This window comes from Monodelphis domestica, chromosome 4 (genome assembly GCF_027887165.1).
Source record: "Monodelphis domestica isolate mMonDom1 chromosome 4, mMonDom1.pri, whole genome shotgun sequence".
NCBI lineage: Eukaryota > Metazoa > Chordata > Mammalia > Didelphimorphia > Didelphidae > Monodelphis > Monodelphis domestica.
The window spans coordinates 331,252,216-331,270,867 of record NC_077230.1 but is presented as its reverse complement, the minus strand read 5'-3'; the positions used below and the strand labels follow the sequence as shown (position 1 = coordinate 331,270,867).

Genomic DNA, 18,652 nt, shown 5'->3' with positions numbered 1-18,652 from the left:
AGCTGTAGGCCTGGAGCAAATCAGGAGAACACTCATTGTTCTAGCCAGTGTAAAGTGCACTTTCTGTGGAACAGAGAGTGTACTGCTTGTCCTGCCCCTAAATCTAGGGCTTTGTGGTTTTTGAGACAATCTCCAGGGGACAGATCCTCTCAGTTAAAAGTGCCCAGATTTTTTATGAGCAGAGAAAGGAAGGAGAAGCAGCTTTTTAACTGGGAAAGTACTCATACTCTCAACACACAGGACATAGGATCAACTCTTGAAAATTCCAAAGTGCTAAGTAAATGTTAGCTCACTTTCTCCTCCTCTTTCTCCTCCTTCTTCTCCTCTTCCTTGTTCTCTACTTCCTTCTCTCCCTCCTCCTCCTTTTCCTCCTCTTCCTTCTCCTCCTCCCCTCATAATCATTCTAATTTTCTCATCATATCACCATCCTCCTCATCCTCCTTCTCCTCATGGTATAGAGCTTCAGTGTTGCACAGCAAACAAGTAAGAGCTGACAAAACCAAACCCACATCTATTCAACAAATACTGATCAAGGGATAATTCCATGGACCACCCCATTCTGAGTCTGCAAAAAAAAAAATACATCACAAAATCCTTTGCGTTAAGGCACTTGTCATCTAGCAAGAAATGAGAAGACGAGGGCAAAGAATTCAGTTTCCTCATTTGCAGAATAGGTGGACTGGATTAGAAGATTTCATGGATTCTTTCCCAGTTTAGTATTTAGTGCTTTCATAATCTACTGACTGGTTTGTTGGTTCTTTTATTTTATTTTGTTTTCCAATATTATGGGCTTTTCAAATTATAGGATTTATGAAATGAGAAGAAGAGGGACATACAAATAAAGCATGATAATGTTCAGAAATGTATGTTAAAGGAGAATCCCATCTAGAGATGTAAAGCACGTACTACCTGTCACATTCCAGAAGGTATAATAAATAAATATAAATAATGTAATAAAAGTATAATTGGGAAATTTTAACAAAAAACACAATAAAAACATAGACTATTACATTTTAAAACTGTCATTATATGTTCAGCAGAGATCCTTATGTATGGATTATCGACCCTTTCTCTGTTTGAGTCTGATACCACTGTTCTAGTCCATAACAAAGGTCAAACTGAGAGGTAAGAAAAATTCAGGGAAAATCTGTTCTGGATCATGAGAAACAACATATATATCCTTTCCTTTCCCTCTCCTCTTTCCTTCTCTCTTTTCCTTTTCTTTTTCTCCATACACATATACACATTTATGTAAGTGAATACATACTGGGAAATACTTTCATGGGCCACTGAATCCAATCCCTTCCTGACTCAATAAGCCCTCATCCTGCCTAATTAAAAAACAAAACAATAAAATTTACATACAAGTGATAGTCAAGCTTTTGTTTGGAGATTTTGAATGAAAATGAGTTTATTGCCTATTAAGGCACCCTATTTCATTTTGAAGAGCTCAAATGTTGGCCAGTTTTTTCCTTGTATTGAGCTTAATTGGGTCTCATCTATTGCTGCCCCCCTTAGAAAATGTAGGGTAAGTATATCCTTCCTCTACATGATTATTCTTCAAATATATGAAGAGAGTTATCCATAAAAACTTCTCTTCCAAGCTAAACATAAACTAACCTAATTTCATGGTTTCCAGTCTTTTCTACTAACTGCTTATCCTTTTCTGGACCTACCCCATCTTATCTATCCCCTTTTAAAAAACTGGCATCCACAACTGACCAAAGTAATTCCTATATGGTTTGAAGAGAACAGAAGAAAAGCTAAACTAATCACTAAAATATATAAAATGTTTTATAATTAGAGCCATGTATCTATTTATAGCTATCTATATGTTACCTTTTATAAGAAGGGCTAGATGGGATGTGTCTTTGCAAATACAAGGGTCCTCAAGTCCCTCGGACACAAAGGAAAATATATAATATTATGTATATATAATATATTATACATACACATGAGTATGTATGCATAGTGGTGAATATATATATACACATGAAATATAATAAATACATCATGATGATATAAAATATACATATTCACATCATATATAGTATATATACACCTCAATATATATTGATATGATCAATCCACAAAATAATTATATATAGTATGAAAAATATATCTCTATATCTCTATCTACGTGACATATATACATATATACACTTGGTAAGTCTAGGTGTAAGAACCCCAGATACCATAATCAGCTCCATTCTAGGTCTTGTCTGATCTGACCATTTTACCATCAGCAACATTATTATTATTAATAGTTTGGATTAAGTTTATGAATATCTCTAAGGTTGGGATAGAGGAATAACTAACCTATTAATTGACAAACATCAGGATTCAGAAAGTTTTGACAGGCTAGAACAAGCTGCCTAAACCTATGCATTGAAATTCAGCAGGGATAAATATAAAAGCTTGCATTTAAATTTAAAATTCAATAGTACCAATGCAGTATGACCCAGGAGGCCTGGGTTCAACAAGGATCACCGGTGTAAAATGACAATCTTATGCTGCATTTATGAAAATCTTGGATACATTTTGTCTGGAGTATTATGACTGATTTGGGACACAAACTTTTCAGCATGTCACTGGGAAAATATAACACATACAGAGAAGGATTTGATTTTAAGGGAATTCAAAACCACCTCATATGAGGATTTATTATGAAAAAATTAACTAATTCATTGCTATGTATGACAATTTCATACTTTTTAAAGGTAGGCATGGGTTGCATTGGATAAAGAACCAGGAAGAGATGAATTAAAATTTGACTTCATACATTTACTAGCTGGTTGACATTGCACTTGTTAATTGACCTCTATCTGCCTCAATTTCCTTAACTCTAAAATGGATATAAGAGAAACACTTCTTCTTAAAGTTGTTGTAAAGATCAAATATAATGTTTACAAAGTGCTATGAAGAGTGACTGGCAAATAGTAGGGGCTTAATAAATGTCTACTTTATTCCCCTTTCAGATCCCTAACTAGACCATAGTTGTTAGTGTTTTTGAAATTATTTTATGTTGTTTTTTTCATTTACTATGTATTTTTTATATGTATATTGTTCTCTCTCCTTCCCAACCCTCAGTCAAATATAAGCTTTCTACAGCAGAGCTTGTTTTGCCCTTGTAGTTCTACTGCTGGCATCATACCTGGCATTCACTTGGTGCTTAATAAATATTTACTAAATTAAGAGCACCTTGGTGCTCTTAAGAGTGTAATTTCTTCTCGATATTTTCAAAACATAACATCCACACCAATAAAATGTCTGTTAAGAGAAAATTTAGAGGGGAAAGGTAATTATTTTATTAAGATCTGTGTGGAAGATGGATTGGACTAATTCCCATGGAGATACAGAAGTCAGTATATGACTTGCTATGATATATAAAGAGGAAGACTTGAGTTTAGTATAAGAACATTCGTTTTGTTAACTGCATTTTTCCTAGTAGGTTTTCTGGGGAGATAGTGAACATCAACAAACCTTTCCCCCCCCATAGCCATATAGATGTGTCAGAATAGGGTAAGTATAGTAAGTACACAGTATCACCATAGATTGGGCCAAAGGATCATAGAGTTAGGCTGATACAGATGGCTCATTCACCATGAGATTCTTTAGTATCTTTCACACCTGATCAGTTACTGGCTTTTCAGCCTCAAACTCTGCTACTTCAACTTTTTCCTACCTAGCTAAACCACCTAGCTAAAACTCTCTCAAAAGAAGCTCTGGCAATGATTATCTATCTACTAAGGTATGGAAGGTTTTGTCTTCTGTATCAATAGAAGGGATGCCCAGCCTAATTAAAGCAGGACCTTTCAAGAAATGAGAAAATCAATCAATCCATAAACATTTATTAGCCAATTATTATGTGCCAGGCACTGTCTGAGATGCTAGTGAAATAGAAAAAAAATTGAATACTCTCTGCTCTCAGAGATTTGGATTCTAATTTGGGACATAACATATACATATAAAAAGAAAACACGTATAATATACATATATGATATAATACATTTATATAATATGCATATATTATTAAATAATGATTTCATATATAAAGAATTAAAAAGCAAAATTTGGGGGATCAGAGGTATGCTTTGGCAGCTGGGAGGAATGAGAAAAGGACTCATATTAAACAGCTTTTGTCTTCTCTTTTCTGCCTTTTGGTTTTCCCAGTTTCCTTTAAAAGACTCAGCTACAGCTAAATACTAGGGAGAAGAATGAAGGAAAAAAATAGCTAAGTGATAATTCTGACACAACAATCCCAAGATCACATTGATCTTTTATTTTTAGGAGTTTGCTTTTGCCATAGGCAATGAAACAGTTTGGGACAAATGTGATCCTCATTGTCAGAGAGACAATTGAAAAGTCTCTCACCCACATATACGTGTGTGTGTGTGTGTGTGTGTGTGTATGTGTGTGTGCTATTGTTGAGTTATTTCAATTAAGCTATTTCAATTATGTTAAACTCTTTGTGACCCCATTTGGGCATTTCCTTGGCAAAGATAATGGAGTAATTTGCCATTTCCTTCACCAGATCATTTTGCAAATGAGGAAACTGAGGCAACTAGGTTAAGTGACTTGCCCAGGGTGACACAACTAATAAATAAGTATCTGAGGTCAGATTCCAACTCCTAAAGATGTATCTTGATTCCAACCCCAGTGGTCTATCCACTGTGCTACCTATTTATTTGTATATGAATGGATATATCTATATATTTATTTCTGATTTTTTATATATGTTAATATATACATCTGTTGCTTTCCCCATTAGAATGCAAGCTTCTTGGGGGCAGGGGAAATGTCATTTCTTTCCTTTGCATTCCCAGGGCATAGCACAGTGTCTGGCACATAAAACTGCTTAATATTTGCTTGTTGAATGACTGCACAGATATCCTTCCACATTGTGACTTTCCCCATTAGTTTCAGTATATCATGGATTGGCATAAGAAATTAAATGGGGATCTGGGGGAAATTTTGCTAAAGTTACAGAGGACTTGTGAAGACAAACAGATGACACAGGAAAGGTTCAGAAACTCAGAAATGCCCCAAACATATATATATATATATATATATATATATATATATATATATATATATAATTTTATACTATGAACAAGCTTTATCTTTTAGTGCAAAATATATACATGTATATATATACATATATATATATATATATATACATTTTATTTTACTGTAAACACCCCATAAAAGGAAAAGAAATAGATTGTAAAAAAATTAGATTTCTTCTCTGGTAAGAAGGGAAGGCCAAAAAATTTATTGTTAATTGTTCAGATTGGAGGTGTGCTACAACCTTAACACCCATGATGTGGAAGGGATGCCTCTAGCTAGGGATCTGAAGAGCTAGAGAAGAGGTCAGTGAATTTGAGGCATGGTTCATAGCCTGTGAAAGTTATAGAGATGAGAAGGAAAATGAAGTATCATTTATAGCTCTATTTTCTTATTAGAAATACTAGCTCTAATCTTATTGTCCTTGGCATCTATAGGAAGCGAGAACATTGTTAAATCTTGGAGGCTGCTATATTCGGAGCTGTGGGAAAATTCTCACCGCTCTTGCCTCTGCTATGGGATCAGTTAATGTGGGAGCATTTGATTACACTTGTATCTTTGCAGCAGAATTTTTGAGTGCCAGGGAGTAAGGATGTTGTTGTTAGTGGTTTTTTTTTTTTGGTGAATATACAGACTTTGGAGTGGGGTTAAGCCAAAGGATAGAAAATACAATACTTGGCATGAATAGATCACTTGAAGAAAGTCAGCAGAGAGAAGAATCCGGGGGATGTATCTGAAGGAGCCTGGGATTGGCACAATGGTGGCATCTGCAAGCTTTGGTCTTGGGATCTCCCGTGTGTCAGCATTCACTCTTAATGCTTTGAGGGTTTTGTGAGTTGGCATGCTGCAGATTTTAATGTTAGTCTGAGTCATGTTTCTTATTGCTACTGAGCCCTCATACTCCATGTGTACTAGTCATGGGGGCGAACAAGTCTGAAGGTGACTTATTAGCTTCAGTGTAGTATTCCCTGCCTGAACTGTATCACCTGGATTTACTTCTGGTTCCTGTGCATAAAGATAAGTGCTCAGGGATGTTAAGGGAGGTAACCCATTCACTCATTCCCTGACCACCAAGGAATTCCCATCTATTTTTTTTTAATTTGAAGCAGATGCTATCATATACTTTAGAGGAAATTTTTTTTGTTTTTGGTCCCCATGGTGCCATGCCTGTCTGCCACTCCAGATGTTCAGAGCATTGACTTCTTAAAAAATACAGAAGGAACCCAGCTGGAAGCAACTTTTTCTATTTGTAATGGAGGGAGAACCCTATGGCAAGCTTCACTGTAGGCTGTGTAATGATGGGGCAACTAGAGGATCAGGGACAACAAAAAATTGAACATAACAGTATGAAGGGGAAGAAATAGAAACATAGGAGCCCAAGGCAAAAGAGGAAGGGGGGAAAAAGAGCAGATGGAAGACATTAGTAACTCAGCATTTGGCTTGAGATTTTTACTGCCAGAATGGTTTCACAGTGAAAGACTTTGTATACCTTTACTTCATGCAGATTGACAACTTGCAATTATTCATAGATCAACAAGAAATGTGCATGGTAAGCATAAGGAAGGAAAATATATAAATTTTCCTCTTTGAAAGACCAACCCATAGAAGAGGGATGGGATTATTCTTTGCTTTTTCCTAGAATGAGTGAATTTATTTTCAAGGGGTTTCAAAAGGAGAGATTTAAAAAAAATAAAGAAAACTTTCTAATCACCAGATGTATCAAGCAATGCAAGAGTCTACCTGGGAGATGACAGTACCCTTGGTAATACAGATGTTTAAGCAGAAGCTGGGCATTCATCTTTCAGGATGTTGTTGAGAGAATTCCTGCTTCACATAGTATAATCTATATCAGATTATTTACTGTCTCAGGAGAAGGGAAGGAAAGAGGTAGAAAATTTAAAACCCTAAAGTTTCAATATTAAAATATTAAACATGAATTTATGAATTATTAAAATTAAATGTTAAAACTCTTACATGTAATTGGGTAAAATAAATTATTCTTTTAAAAAGAAGCTTATGCTTTATTTGAAATTGGAGTGGGGGGAGACAATGCGAACACCACTAAGTCAATATAAAATATAGACAAAATAATTTCACATTGATAGGGAAAAGCAAAACCAACTGGAGGGATCAGATATGTCTCATATGGGAGATGCCATTTGAAGTGACCTTTAAAAGGAGCTGGGGATTATTCCAAGAAGTGGCAGCAGTGAGGAGAGAGAGCATTCCAGACATGAGGGACAGCCTCTACAAAGATATCATGATAAGGGATGGAATGTCATCGATAGAGTAAAATAATTACACCAGTTTGGCTGGAACATAAAACTAATGAGGATAGGGAGGTAATGTGAAATCAATATACAAAGAAAGAATGGAGTCTTATTACAAAAGGCTTAAAACACCAAGCAAAAGTGGTTGAGTATCAGAGTCAACAGGTAACTACTGAAAATCCTTAAGCAACAAATGATCACAAAACTATGCAACTCTTTGACCCAGCAATACTTCTACTGGGTCTGTATCCTAAAGAGATAAGAGATAAAGCCAAAGGAACTCCCTGTAATAAAATATTTTTGGCAGCTCTTTTGTAGTGACAAAGTATTGGAAACTCAGAGTGCGGTGTGTGTGTGTGTGTGTTCATCTCTTAGGAAATGGATGAACTAGTTGTGGTAAATGGTTGTAATGAAATACTACTATGCTTTAAGAAATGATGAACAGTTTGAGTTCTGAAAGACACATAAACTGATGCAAAATTAAGTGAGCAGAACCAAGAGAATAATGTATAAGATAGCAGAAATATTATATAATCAACTGTGAGGGTTTAAACTATTAGCAGCAAAGCTAGACTCCAAGATAGATTTCTATTGTACGTGTGATGTGTCTTCTTTTATGAAAAGCAACATGGAAATATGTATTATATGAAAGTATAGGTATAACCTATGCCAGATTATTTTCCTTTTCGTGGAGGAGGGTAGAAAGGGAGGGAATCTGAATTTTGGAATGTCAAAAAATTGTCAAAAATTGTTTCATGAAACGAAAAAAAAATAAAAAATGAATAAAAAGAAAATCCCTGATCAAGGAAAGTTGTGCTCAGAACTATGCATTAGGGATATAATTTTGGAAGCTATATGTATACCTGGAAAAGAGAGAAGATGGAGATAGAGGATTAATTGGGGAGCTATTGCAATGGTGCAATTAAGAGGTATACTCATGTTTATGGGAAAAGTGGGATGGACATGATATCAGAACTTAGAGACTAATTTTATGAGAGGTAGGGAAAAATGAAGAATAACCCCTAAGGTTGCAATCCTAATCAATACAAGAATGGTAGAGGAAATAGGAAAGTTTGAAAGAGGACTGGGTTTGGGGGAAAATAGAGTAATTCTTGATATTGACTTGTTGAGACAGTGATACCTATGAAATACATACATTATGAGTCATCTGTATACTATAGAGATCATGGTTGAACCAAGGTGAATTGTTGAGGGTAAGTATAGAGAGACACAAAAGGTTTCAGGCTTGAGTACTGAGTACTGTGTATACACACAGGAGAGGGAACACAGAGGTGGATCCAGCAAAGGAACCTGAGAATGAATTGATGATCGACTGTAAATGACTTAACTATTATTAGTAGGGAGAAGGGAATGTCTAGGATGAGAAGATATTCAATGTAAAAACCTAAAGAGATTTCAGTGTAATGAAGTGGAAATAGGAATTCTGAACGAACACCAAAAGGAAGGTGTATTGTTGAATGAATGATTTAAGTATTTGAGAACGAGGAAGAAAAAGCAGAAGGAGGACTAATACAAAAACAAAATCAGACAGTTAGAAGGGCCCTTAGAGAATAGCTAGTCTTAATCCTTCATTTTATAGAGGAGAAAATTGAGAACTAGAGAGAAGAAGCTGCTTAGGGTCACAATGGAAGACAGTGGCAGAGATGAGATTTTAATCCACTTTTGTTGCTTCTGCATCCAATGTACTTCTGATTTTATGTGATCTGGACTTCATTAATGGAAGCACAGAATCCAGAATGGCCATTCTGGAAAGGTCTTGCCCTGTCCTTTTGCAATCATAGTCAAAGTATTGATTTTAGTTGTGGTCATTACACTGTAGGCAGGGTGAAAATTGCTCATTCATAGAAGGTTGACCAGGAGAATGAAAGAATGTTGAAATATGTAAGTATACCATAGGATCTTCAGATATTTACTGAAGAAGGAACAGGTTAGTATGAAAACCACAAGACTTGTTTTCAGATAACTGAAGAGTTGGTATGTGGACTATATTACCTGCTGGCCAAAATGGGAGTCTAAATATGGTCTCAAGATTACAAATGTAGAGCTTTTATCACCACAGAATTCTGGTTATTATTATTATTTTTATATCACCCATAATACCTAATATACCACTGCTCTGCTTATAGAAGCTGACTAATGTTTGTTAAATGAGTATTGCAAATTTGGTCACAAAATTTTTAAATTCCTCCCATTTTTTTACAGAAATTTGAAATATCCACTTAAATGTTTCTAACTTTCCCCAAACACATACACAGCTGTCAAATGAGACAATGACATTTGCTTGTTAACCTACTAAGAATTCAGAAAGAGTAAAAAAAAGTGTGTGAAATAGATGAAAGCTTCTTGAAGAAATGTAAGTTTATTTTTATTATTACATTGAGTTCTGGATTACTGAAAGCAGTTATGTGAGGTAATGGATAGAGTTTTTAACCTGGAATCTGCAATATTGAATGCAAATCACTCAGTTTCTTGGTAAATCACTTAATCCTGTTTGCCTCAGTTCCTCATCTGTAAAATGAGCTGGAGCAGGAAATGTTAAACGCTCTAGTATCTTTGCCAAGAAAAACCCAAACAGGGTCACAGAATGAGAAATAACTGAATAACAACAATGGTTATTTCAATAATTTCAATTATTATCTCTTTTTCAGATGATTTCTTAGACCTCTTTAATCTAGCCCTATTTTCTCTCCTGAATTTCAAATCTGTACATTAGATATTTGTTGAATATCCCCATGAGAATCTCCTCAAAACTCTAACTCAATAAGTACAAAATACTACTTATCTTCTCCCCTAAAACAATTTTCTTTTCCCCCAAACTTTCCTATTTCTATTGAGGAGAACACTATCCTTTTAGTCACCCAAATTCACAACCTCAGAACTAGCTAGCCTTGATTTTTTCTGTCTTCATTCTGTCATAAAAAAAATAAGTTTGCAACTCCTATGGATTTTACCCCTACAATATTTCTTACATGTGTGCTTTTCTCTTTTCTCCCTGGGGAGTGGGGGTGGGTGCGTTTGGAAAACTGATTTCAAATCCAGCCTCAGATACTTAATAGTTGTGTGATCTGGAGGACAGACTCTAAATGAACAGTCTAATGCATATACCAACAACATGGAAATGGGTTCGAATCAAGAACACATGTGATACCCAGTGGAATCGAGTGTCAGCTATGGGAGAGGTGGTGGGAGGGGGTGGGGGAGGAAAAGAAAATGATCTTTGTCTCCAAAGAATAATGTTTGGAAATGACCAAATAAAATAAGATAAAAAAAATAAACAGACTATCCATGAACCAAATAAAAAAATAGTTGTGTGATCCCATTTTTAAGTCACTTAAACACTATCTAAATAAGTTTCTTCATCTGTAAATGGGGATAGTAGTAGCAAATATCACCTGGATTGGTGTGAAGATCAAATGAGATATATTTATAAAATGCTCTGCAAACTTTAAAGTGAGATAGATTGTTGTTCAATTGTTTCAGTAATAAATAACTATGATGCAATTTGGGGTTTTCTTGGCAGATACTAAAGTGGTTTGTCATTACTTTCTCCCTTATTTTACAGATGAAGAAACTGAGGGAAATAGCATTAAATGACTTGCCCAGGGTAATATAAATAGTACATGTCGGTGATTGCATTTGAACTCAGGTTTTCCTGACTCCAGGCCCAGTGCTCTATCCACTAAACCACCTAGCTGGCCCAAAGTGAGATATAAAAGCTATTTCCTCTTCCTGGACTTTTCTCTGTCTCAGTAAGACAGATGCTACTTCTTAACAAAAATAATCCTTTTCACTCAGTTTGGCCTTCTCAGGGTCACAATATCATAGCTGTACAATCACAAGAACACTTAAAAATCATTAATCCAACTAGTAATTTCTAAAGATAAGGAAAACTTCATCTGTATTGGTTTCAAAGCAGCAAGAAGGGACTAAGGAGAGCAACCTGGGCTTTCCTGAGATCACAGAGGTTAATTGACTTGCCCAAGGTCACAAAAGTTGTAAGTGGCATAGACAAGACTTTAAGTCTATTGCACTTAATCCAAATACTTTCTACAGCATCTGTTCTAGCCCCTAAGCCCTTCATAAACCAAGGATGTGGGATGGTGATTTGTCAGACTCACAGAAATAGAGACAAATGTGAGCCTCAAATCCAAATCTTCTGATTCCAATTCCAGAACTCTTATCACATTAGGCTGTGCTTTTTCATGTGGACAAGAGGAGGGACTTTATATTATGACTACATCCCTTTGAAAAAAAATCTAGTCTCTGAATTACTTTCAGAAACTATAAGGCCAAAGCATCTTGTTACTATAGCATTCTGACTAATAAAAAATCTCCCATAGTCCTAGGCTACTAGTGCTCTGTCTATAGAATCAGTGTTTGTTGAATGATTGCTTCAAATTTTGTCATGGGATTTTGAAATCCCTCAATCTCTTTGCATTTGGTCTTCCCTTCCTTACATACATAGTATCTTGGTTTATGTGGCAAAAGAAATCTTTTAAAATAAAGGATCCCTGTGATCTTGGGATTAAGACAGGATCTCATCACTGTTTCTTCTTTTCCTCGTAAGGATCTTATGCTATAGCTCAGCTTTCTAATTAATGAAATTTGTCCTCATTTCCTTCAACTTAAAAAAAAACTCATTCTGGGTCACACACAAGGAGTTTGGAGAATCTAGTTCTGCCTAATAGTTCAGCTTCAAACTAGGTATGTCACCAGGGATCTCATTTAATATCACTTCAAATTTCAACAAATATTTATTAAGTGCCAAGAGCTAAAGTGGCCCAGTAGATAGAAGGGTGAGTCTGTAGTCAGGAGGAACTTGGGTTCAAATTCAGACTCAGAAATTTACTAGCTGTGTAACCTTGGGCAAGTCATTTAACCCTATAGCTGAAGAAGAAAATTCATCTCTGCCAGGAAAACCCTAAATGGGAGCACAGGAGTTAGACAGACTAAAAAATGGCAGAACAAAGAATTAATCACTAAAGGGAGTCTGGAGAGATACAAAGACAAATCAAACACAGGTCCTTAATACAGAGAGCTTCAAAATTAACTGAAGAGTTCACATTTATGTTATAGTATTTTTGGTTACAACACAATTCATTTATATTCTCTCATATATATCTATACCTATATAATCTATACCTATATAATCTATCTATCTATCTATCTATCTATCTATCTATCTATCTATCTATCTATCTATCTATCTATCTATCTATCTAAATAGCTCTCCGAAGGATACACTGTATTTTTATATCCATTTTACTGTTAATGAATCAAGGTTTTAGAAGAGAATTGATCCCCTCAAAATTCACACAGATATTTAAGAGCAGAGCTGGAATTTGAATCTAGATCTTTTGTCTTTCAGACAAGTGTTTTTCTTTTTTTCCCACTATATCAAGATGCCCCTGTCAGTATTAGAATAGAAAGAAAAGGGTTGGAGAGAGACAGATGAACTGGAATGGCTACAAGAGAAGTGAATTATGCTTCCTCCTCTTTAAGTCCTAAGAATCTTGATTGCCATGAAAAACAAAAAGGAAGCAGAGCCCCTGTTCTGAAGGTGGGGGTCCCATACTTGGAGAGTGGTGGTCATTATCTCAACTTTTTTGTGAGATGTGCAGGAAAACTGACATCCTTCTTTTACCAATGAGGAAAATGGAGTTTAGAGAGTTACTCGAGATTGCACAGCCTTGATTTCTTCAGTCACAAAGTGGGAGGAATTTATATATTATGCAAGAAGTAGAAGTGCCAAGATCATAATCTAGGCTTCTTTTTCTTCTTCTTTTTTTAAGGTAGATAGATGATGTAATGGATAGAGCTCTGGGTCTGGAAGAAAGAAGACCTGAATTCAAATATAGCATCAGACATTTACTAGCTGTGTGACTTAGGCAAGTCATTAAACATCTGCTTGAGTTTCTTCAACTCTAATTTAGTGATAACAGCATCAAATGATAATATTTATGAAATGTTTAGCCCAGTATTTGGGAAATAATAGGCAGTGAATTAATAACTGCTTGTTTCATTCCTTCCTCTTTTATTTTTGCTTGTTTTGTTTTATTTTGAAACTCCTGGGGAACTGATAGATTTTGCCCCTGTTTAGAGATTTTACTACTGGTGATTCAGCTATTTTAAGAAATTATGAAAGAGAAGAAACCATTAATCCTCAGAATATCGAGTTTGCCAGGTTTATATAAGAATATCCACTATGGGCAAGCTTCACTATCATGGAAAGAGAAGGGACGTGACCTGTGATTATACATGGTATTGGGGACTCTCTTGTGAGCAAATTCCCTCTGAAAATGTAAATGTGAACCTGTTTGTAATGTAGTTTTAGAAAATTTCCCAAGATAATAAGAAATGATATGATTTACTCAGGGTCATATGGTTGGCATGTCAGAAGGTAATTCCTCTCAATTCTAGGGCTGGCTCTCTATCCACTATTCCATTCCATCTCTCATTTAAAGAACATATTCATGTACATACATATACATATAAGCGCAACATATGCATGCTTCTAAATACACAACATATATATATATAGATACCATGTGTACATAGATTCACATATATAGATATAATAAATATATATTATATGGATATATATCTATATGGATATAGCCACTTCTATTTATCTTTCTATGTAGTTATAATATAAGTTAATTTGGGGAAGTGGAAGGCACTCACTAGTAGCCAATAGCTTCAAACATAGGGCAAGGGATTGACAGCACATCCATCACACCATCCATTCCCTGATGCTTTTCATTCAGTGGTTGTCCATTAGATGATTTTTTTTTTGCCCCAAATCCTCATTAAACTTTCCCTTGGAGGCAGAGAACAATTTGCAACTGTGGATGGTATACATGTATCAATAAAAGTCATAGATCTTAGAAAAAGTGAAATAAACATTGTTACTTAAACTAGGGAAGATATTTAAAGGCTCAGTCTCAGAGAATTCAAGAGAGGCAATAATCTTTAAATGAAGTTTAAAGTGTAGAATATTTTCAGCATGAAACATTATCAAATTTTAAGAGGTTGCTTTATAAGTTGAAGGACTGTTGTTAGCAGTGAAAAACTGTCCCTTTTTTCTTACTTTGTATCAAAAATATTTTAAGCCAGATTCTGCAGAGGCAGGTGGGAGGAATTTACCCACTCTTCAGTAAAGTATATCCGCACCATCACCAGATTCTGATGATTCAACACAAGCATTTCTCAATGAGCAATGCCATTAAACAAATTCCCAATTCTGCACCTGGTGTCCCGTTTTCTGCAAGCTCCAGATGCATTCATACAGTAATTATGACACCGGCAGTCAACAGAGAAGGAAACTACCCAAATGAATGAGGAGAAAAAGAAGGGAAAACAGGCAGATACAAAAAGATATGCAAATTAAGACAGTTCTATGGTTTCACCTCATACATATATCAGCAATAATAATAAAAATACAGACACAACAAGCATTGGAAAAGGTTAAAGAAAGGCAGATGTACTCGTACATTCTTGGTCAAAGAGTGAAATTGTCTAACTGACCTAGAAAGTAACTTGAAATTAGGAGAAGTCAGGAAACTGTTCCAACTCATTTACTCAGTGTCCTCACTCCTAGCCAGGAAGGTGACAAAAAGAGAGGCCCTATGCATTCTAACTTAGCACTTGTTGTGGTAGCAAAAACTAGAAATTAATTTAAATGCCCATAATTTTAGAGATGGATGAAAAAGCTATGGCATGTGTACATAATATAATGTTATAATTTTCCTTTTAGAAGCAATGAAGCTTAAGGAACTAAGATGAAAAGAAATGTAGGATGACCTGCTCTGTGCTGATATAAAGTGAGGGAGAAAAAATAATAGACCAATGATAGTTAATTATAGAGACTAATCTCAGTCCTAGAGAGTAGCTGATGAAACACATTTCCTTCATCTCAACTGGGAAGTAGAGAATGATGGCTGGAGAATGTTATATGGAAAATCAACATGGATTAGGGGATAGAGAACTAGTTTTGGCATTGAGATGTGCATTCAAGGCCCATATTGAATATATATGGGATTTGTGGTCATAGCCAAGTCATTTAATCTATGATTGCCCCAGGCAATCCTTTAAGATCTCAAATTGAGGAGTAGATGCTGTTTTGCAAAGGTAGAGGGCCTTTTCTTACTGTAAATATCTTGAACCACAAAAAATAACAAGACTCTAAAGGATGGGGGAAATAGTGCATATATTGCCAGGCAAGATCTCCACAGGTTGATTTTGCTTAACATGTTTCTTTGTCACAAGAGATGTTTAATAGAGTGTTTGTTAGAGGTTAGAGTCAGGATATGACTTTTGTATAAAAATGAAAGAGATTAACAAAACATTAAGCATTCATAAAGAAGATGTAATCACTTGATCCAAAAATGATTGTGGATTTTTGTCAAAAAGCAAACAAATGGAAGACAGAAGCAATTTGGGGGCATATCTTATTTTCAAGAACTTTTTAGACCAGGAATTCTTTACCTATCTTATAGAACCTTAATTAAAAAAATATATTCCAATATAATTAGTTCACTTTATAACACTAGGTATTTTATTTTATGAATTAAAAAAGGTTATTCTAAGGATCCCATAAGCTTCATGAGATTGCTGAAGGAGTCTATGATGCACAAAAAAGGTTAAGAGCTTATTTGACCAGAGAGAAACTGATCAGTCCTTCCCTTTGCCATCTCTATCACTTTGCTACTTGTTAGATTAAAATTCACAACAGTTATTATTTAAATTTCTTTCATTATTAATGATTTTAAGCAATCATCCATATTGCAAGTATTCATATCTTTTGATATAACTTTTGACAACACCCATTGCAGGGATGTATCTCTGTATCTCTCTCACACACACATGCATATATGTCAGTTATGTATATACATTCACATATATATGTGATATTGAACTCATCAGAGATATTTTTACAATTATATATTCCTTAAATGATAACAGTTTTTAATTTTATTATGTCTCATGCAAACTCTTTTCAGTTCATGAAACTATTTTTTTGAAATATTTTCTCTCCTTTTTGGTTAAGAATTCTTGAACACCCCTATTTAAGAGAAGTGCCTAATCTTTTCTTCCTAACTTCAAATATTCAGAACATAAACTTATTGTGGTATATTATATAAAATGTTTATCTAAACATAATACTGCTTTTCATTGTTAAAAAAGAAGTTTCTAGGGATGGAGAAAGTGGGGATAATCAATCAATCATTGAACATTTACTATGTGCCAGACATTGGGCTTGTTGGGAAACTATTAGTATAAACAACCAACCAAACAAAGGATCCCAAAAGATTTATAAACTATATTTTTTAAGCAATTGAGTAGAACAAGGACATTTTGGGGGTACAAAAGATTAAAATAAGAATGCCTTTGATGAAGGTTGCTGGTTTAAGAAATTAATAGATGAAAGATTTTTTATAACAAAAAAGGGAGATGAGTCTCTTTTCTTCAAAATTCCAAAGCTGTATTGCTTTTGCCAGTTTTCTTTATAAGCTAATTCCATAGCACTGTGTAAAACAATTATTTCAACAGCTTCTGTGGTGATTTTCACAGTCTAGCTAACAACTCTAAAGATTAAGTGATGCTTTTATGCCTTTTCTAATAGCAAGTCCATTCATAGTGTCTCTTTTTTTGTTTCTCCAGAAGGAAGTGTGTTGGAATTATAGCTAAACTGAACTCCTATATTTTGAATGACATAGAATTTTAATTAGTGAAAGAATATTTTTTAAAAATACATATTCCTCCAAGTTTTATAAGTTGTTGGAGACTGACTATCCCATTGTTAACAAATTCTCTTTCACTTTAAGTTAAGTATAGCTATAATTCCAACACAGCTCCTTCCAGATGAACAAAAGAAAAAGAAAAAGGGAGGCTACGAATGGACTTGCTATTAGAAAAGGCATAAAAGCATCATTTAATCTTTAGTTGTTAGCTAGAATTACCAAACTTCAAAGGATGAATCTCTCCACATCATTTAGGCTGGTCCTTAGAAAAGAAACATATAGTCAAACATTGGGCACACATATTCTAAGTCTTTCCAATATTCTAGGGCTTTGACCAACCTTAGACTCATAGGATAATGGAAAGGAACTTAGAGGTTATTGAGTCCAATGCCTTCATGTAAAAAAGGGGAAAATTTGAAGCCCAGAGACAAGATTTTCCCAAGGTAATGCAAAAAATAAATGACAGAATTGGTTTTTGAACTAGATTCTGTGTCCCTATATCCAGAACACAGGACTATGCCACTTTATTCTGCCAACATAACCCTAGGGAAACCAAGGCTATCTCCATCCTCCAATGAAGCAGCAGATGAAAATTTTAGAGAGGTGAGAAATATGAACCAGAGAAGTGAATTCATCATGATTGAGGATGATGACTTAGGGTAATATTTAGATTCCAGAAGTACAACACACACCGAATGAGTACATCGTGAACTAGGACTGACTGAAATTCATCACTTACAAATCCTATTTAGAGCTGACCTAAGTTTGGCACCCATTCAAGGTCTAGATTTGAGAATTTGAGGCAGCATCTGGGGAAGAGATGCTACAGCTTAGAAGGTTGGTTTCCAGAATATACTTTGTGCCAATCTAAATAAATTTGGCCTGATCTCTCTTGTTTGTGGCAGTTCTTCAAGAAAGAAAATGGCCATCATTTTCCCTCTGACATGAAATGTATTTTATAGTTCTCTAATATTTGATTTGTTGTTTTTTAGGGAAAGAGACCAATAATTTTGATTGCAAAAGAAGTTCGAGTCTAGAAACCCTTTCTACCAATACTATTTTCTTTTAACTCTTACCTTTGGTCTTAGTAACAACTTTACGAGAGAAGAGCAAGGGCTAGGCAAAGGAAACCTCCTGCCTCTAGGTCTGGGATTGTTTTTGCTGTGCTGTCTAGTTGCCCTCATAATAGTATTTTAAAATATTTATTTATTTAAAAACCCTTCCATTCCATTTTAGAATCAATATTGTGTATTAATTTTAAGAAAGAAGAGCTGTAAGGGATAGGCAATAGGAATCAAATAACTTGCTCATTGTTACACAGTTAGGAATTTGAACCCTGGACATTCTGTCTCTAGACCTGGATCTAAATCCACTGAGCCACTTAGCTCCCACCTTTACCCCCCACTCCCCATCAGTACTATTTTTTAAACATAATTTTAAAAGAGCACTAAGAAGTTAAGTGACTTGTCTATGACACTAGCTAATGTTAGAGGGGAGACTTGAACCTATGTCTTCCTGACTCTAAGGTCTGTCCTCTGTCTACCATGTCAC

The 18,652-nt window shown here is 35.0% G+C and overlaps 1 protein-coding gene across 45 annotated transcripts in view; it reads right to left on the bottom strand.

Annotated features, from left to right (window-relative positions):
- Nucleotides 1-18,652, bottom strand: part of DLG2 (discs large MAGUK scaffold protein 2) — a 2,177,398-nt gene that overhangs the window by 1,002,139 nt on the left and 1,156,607 nt on the right. The gene's annotated exons all lie outside the window — the stretch shown is intronic.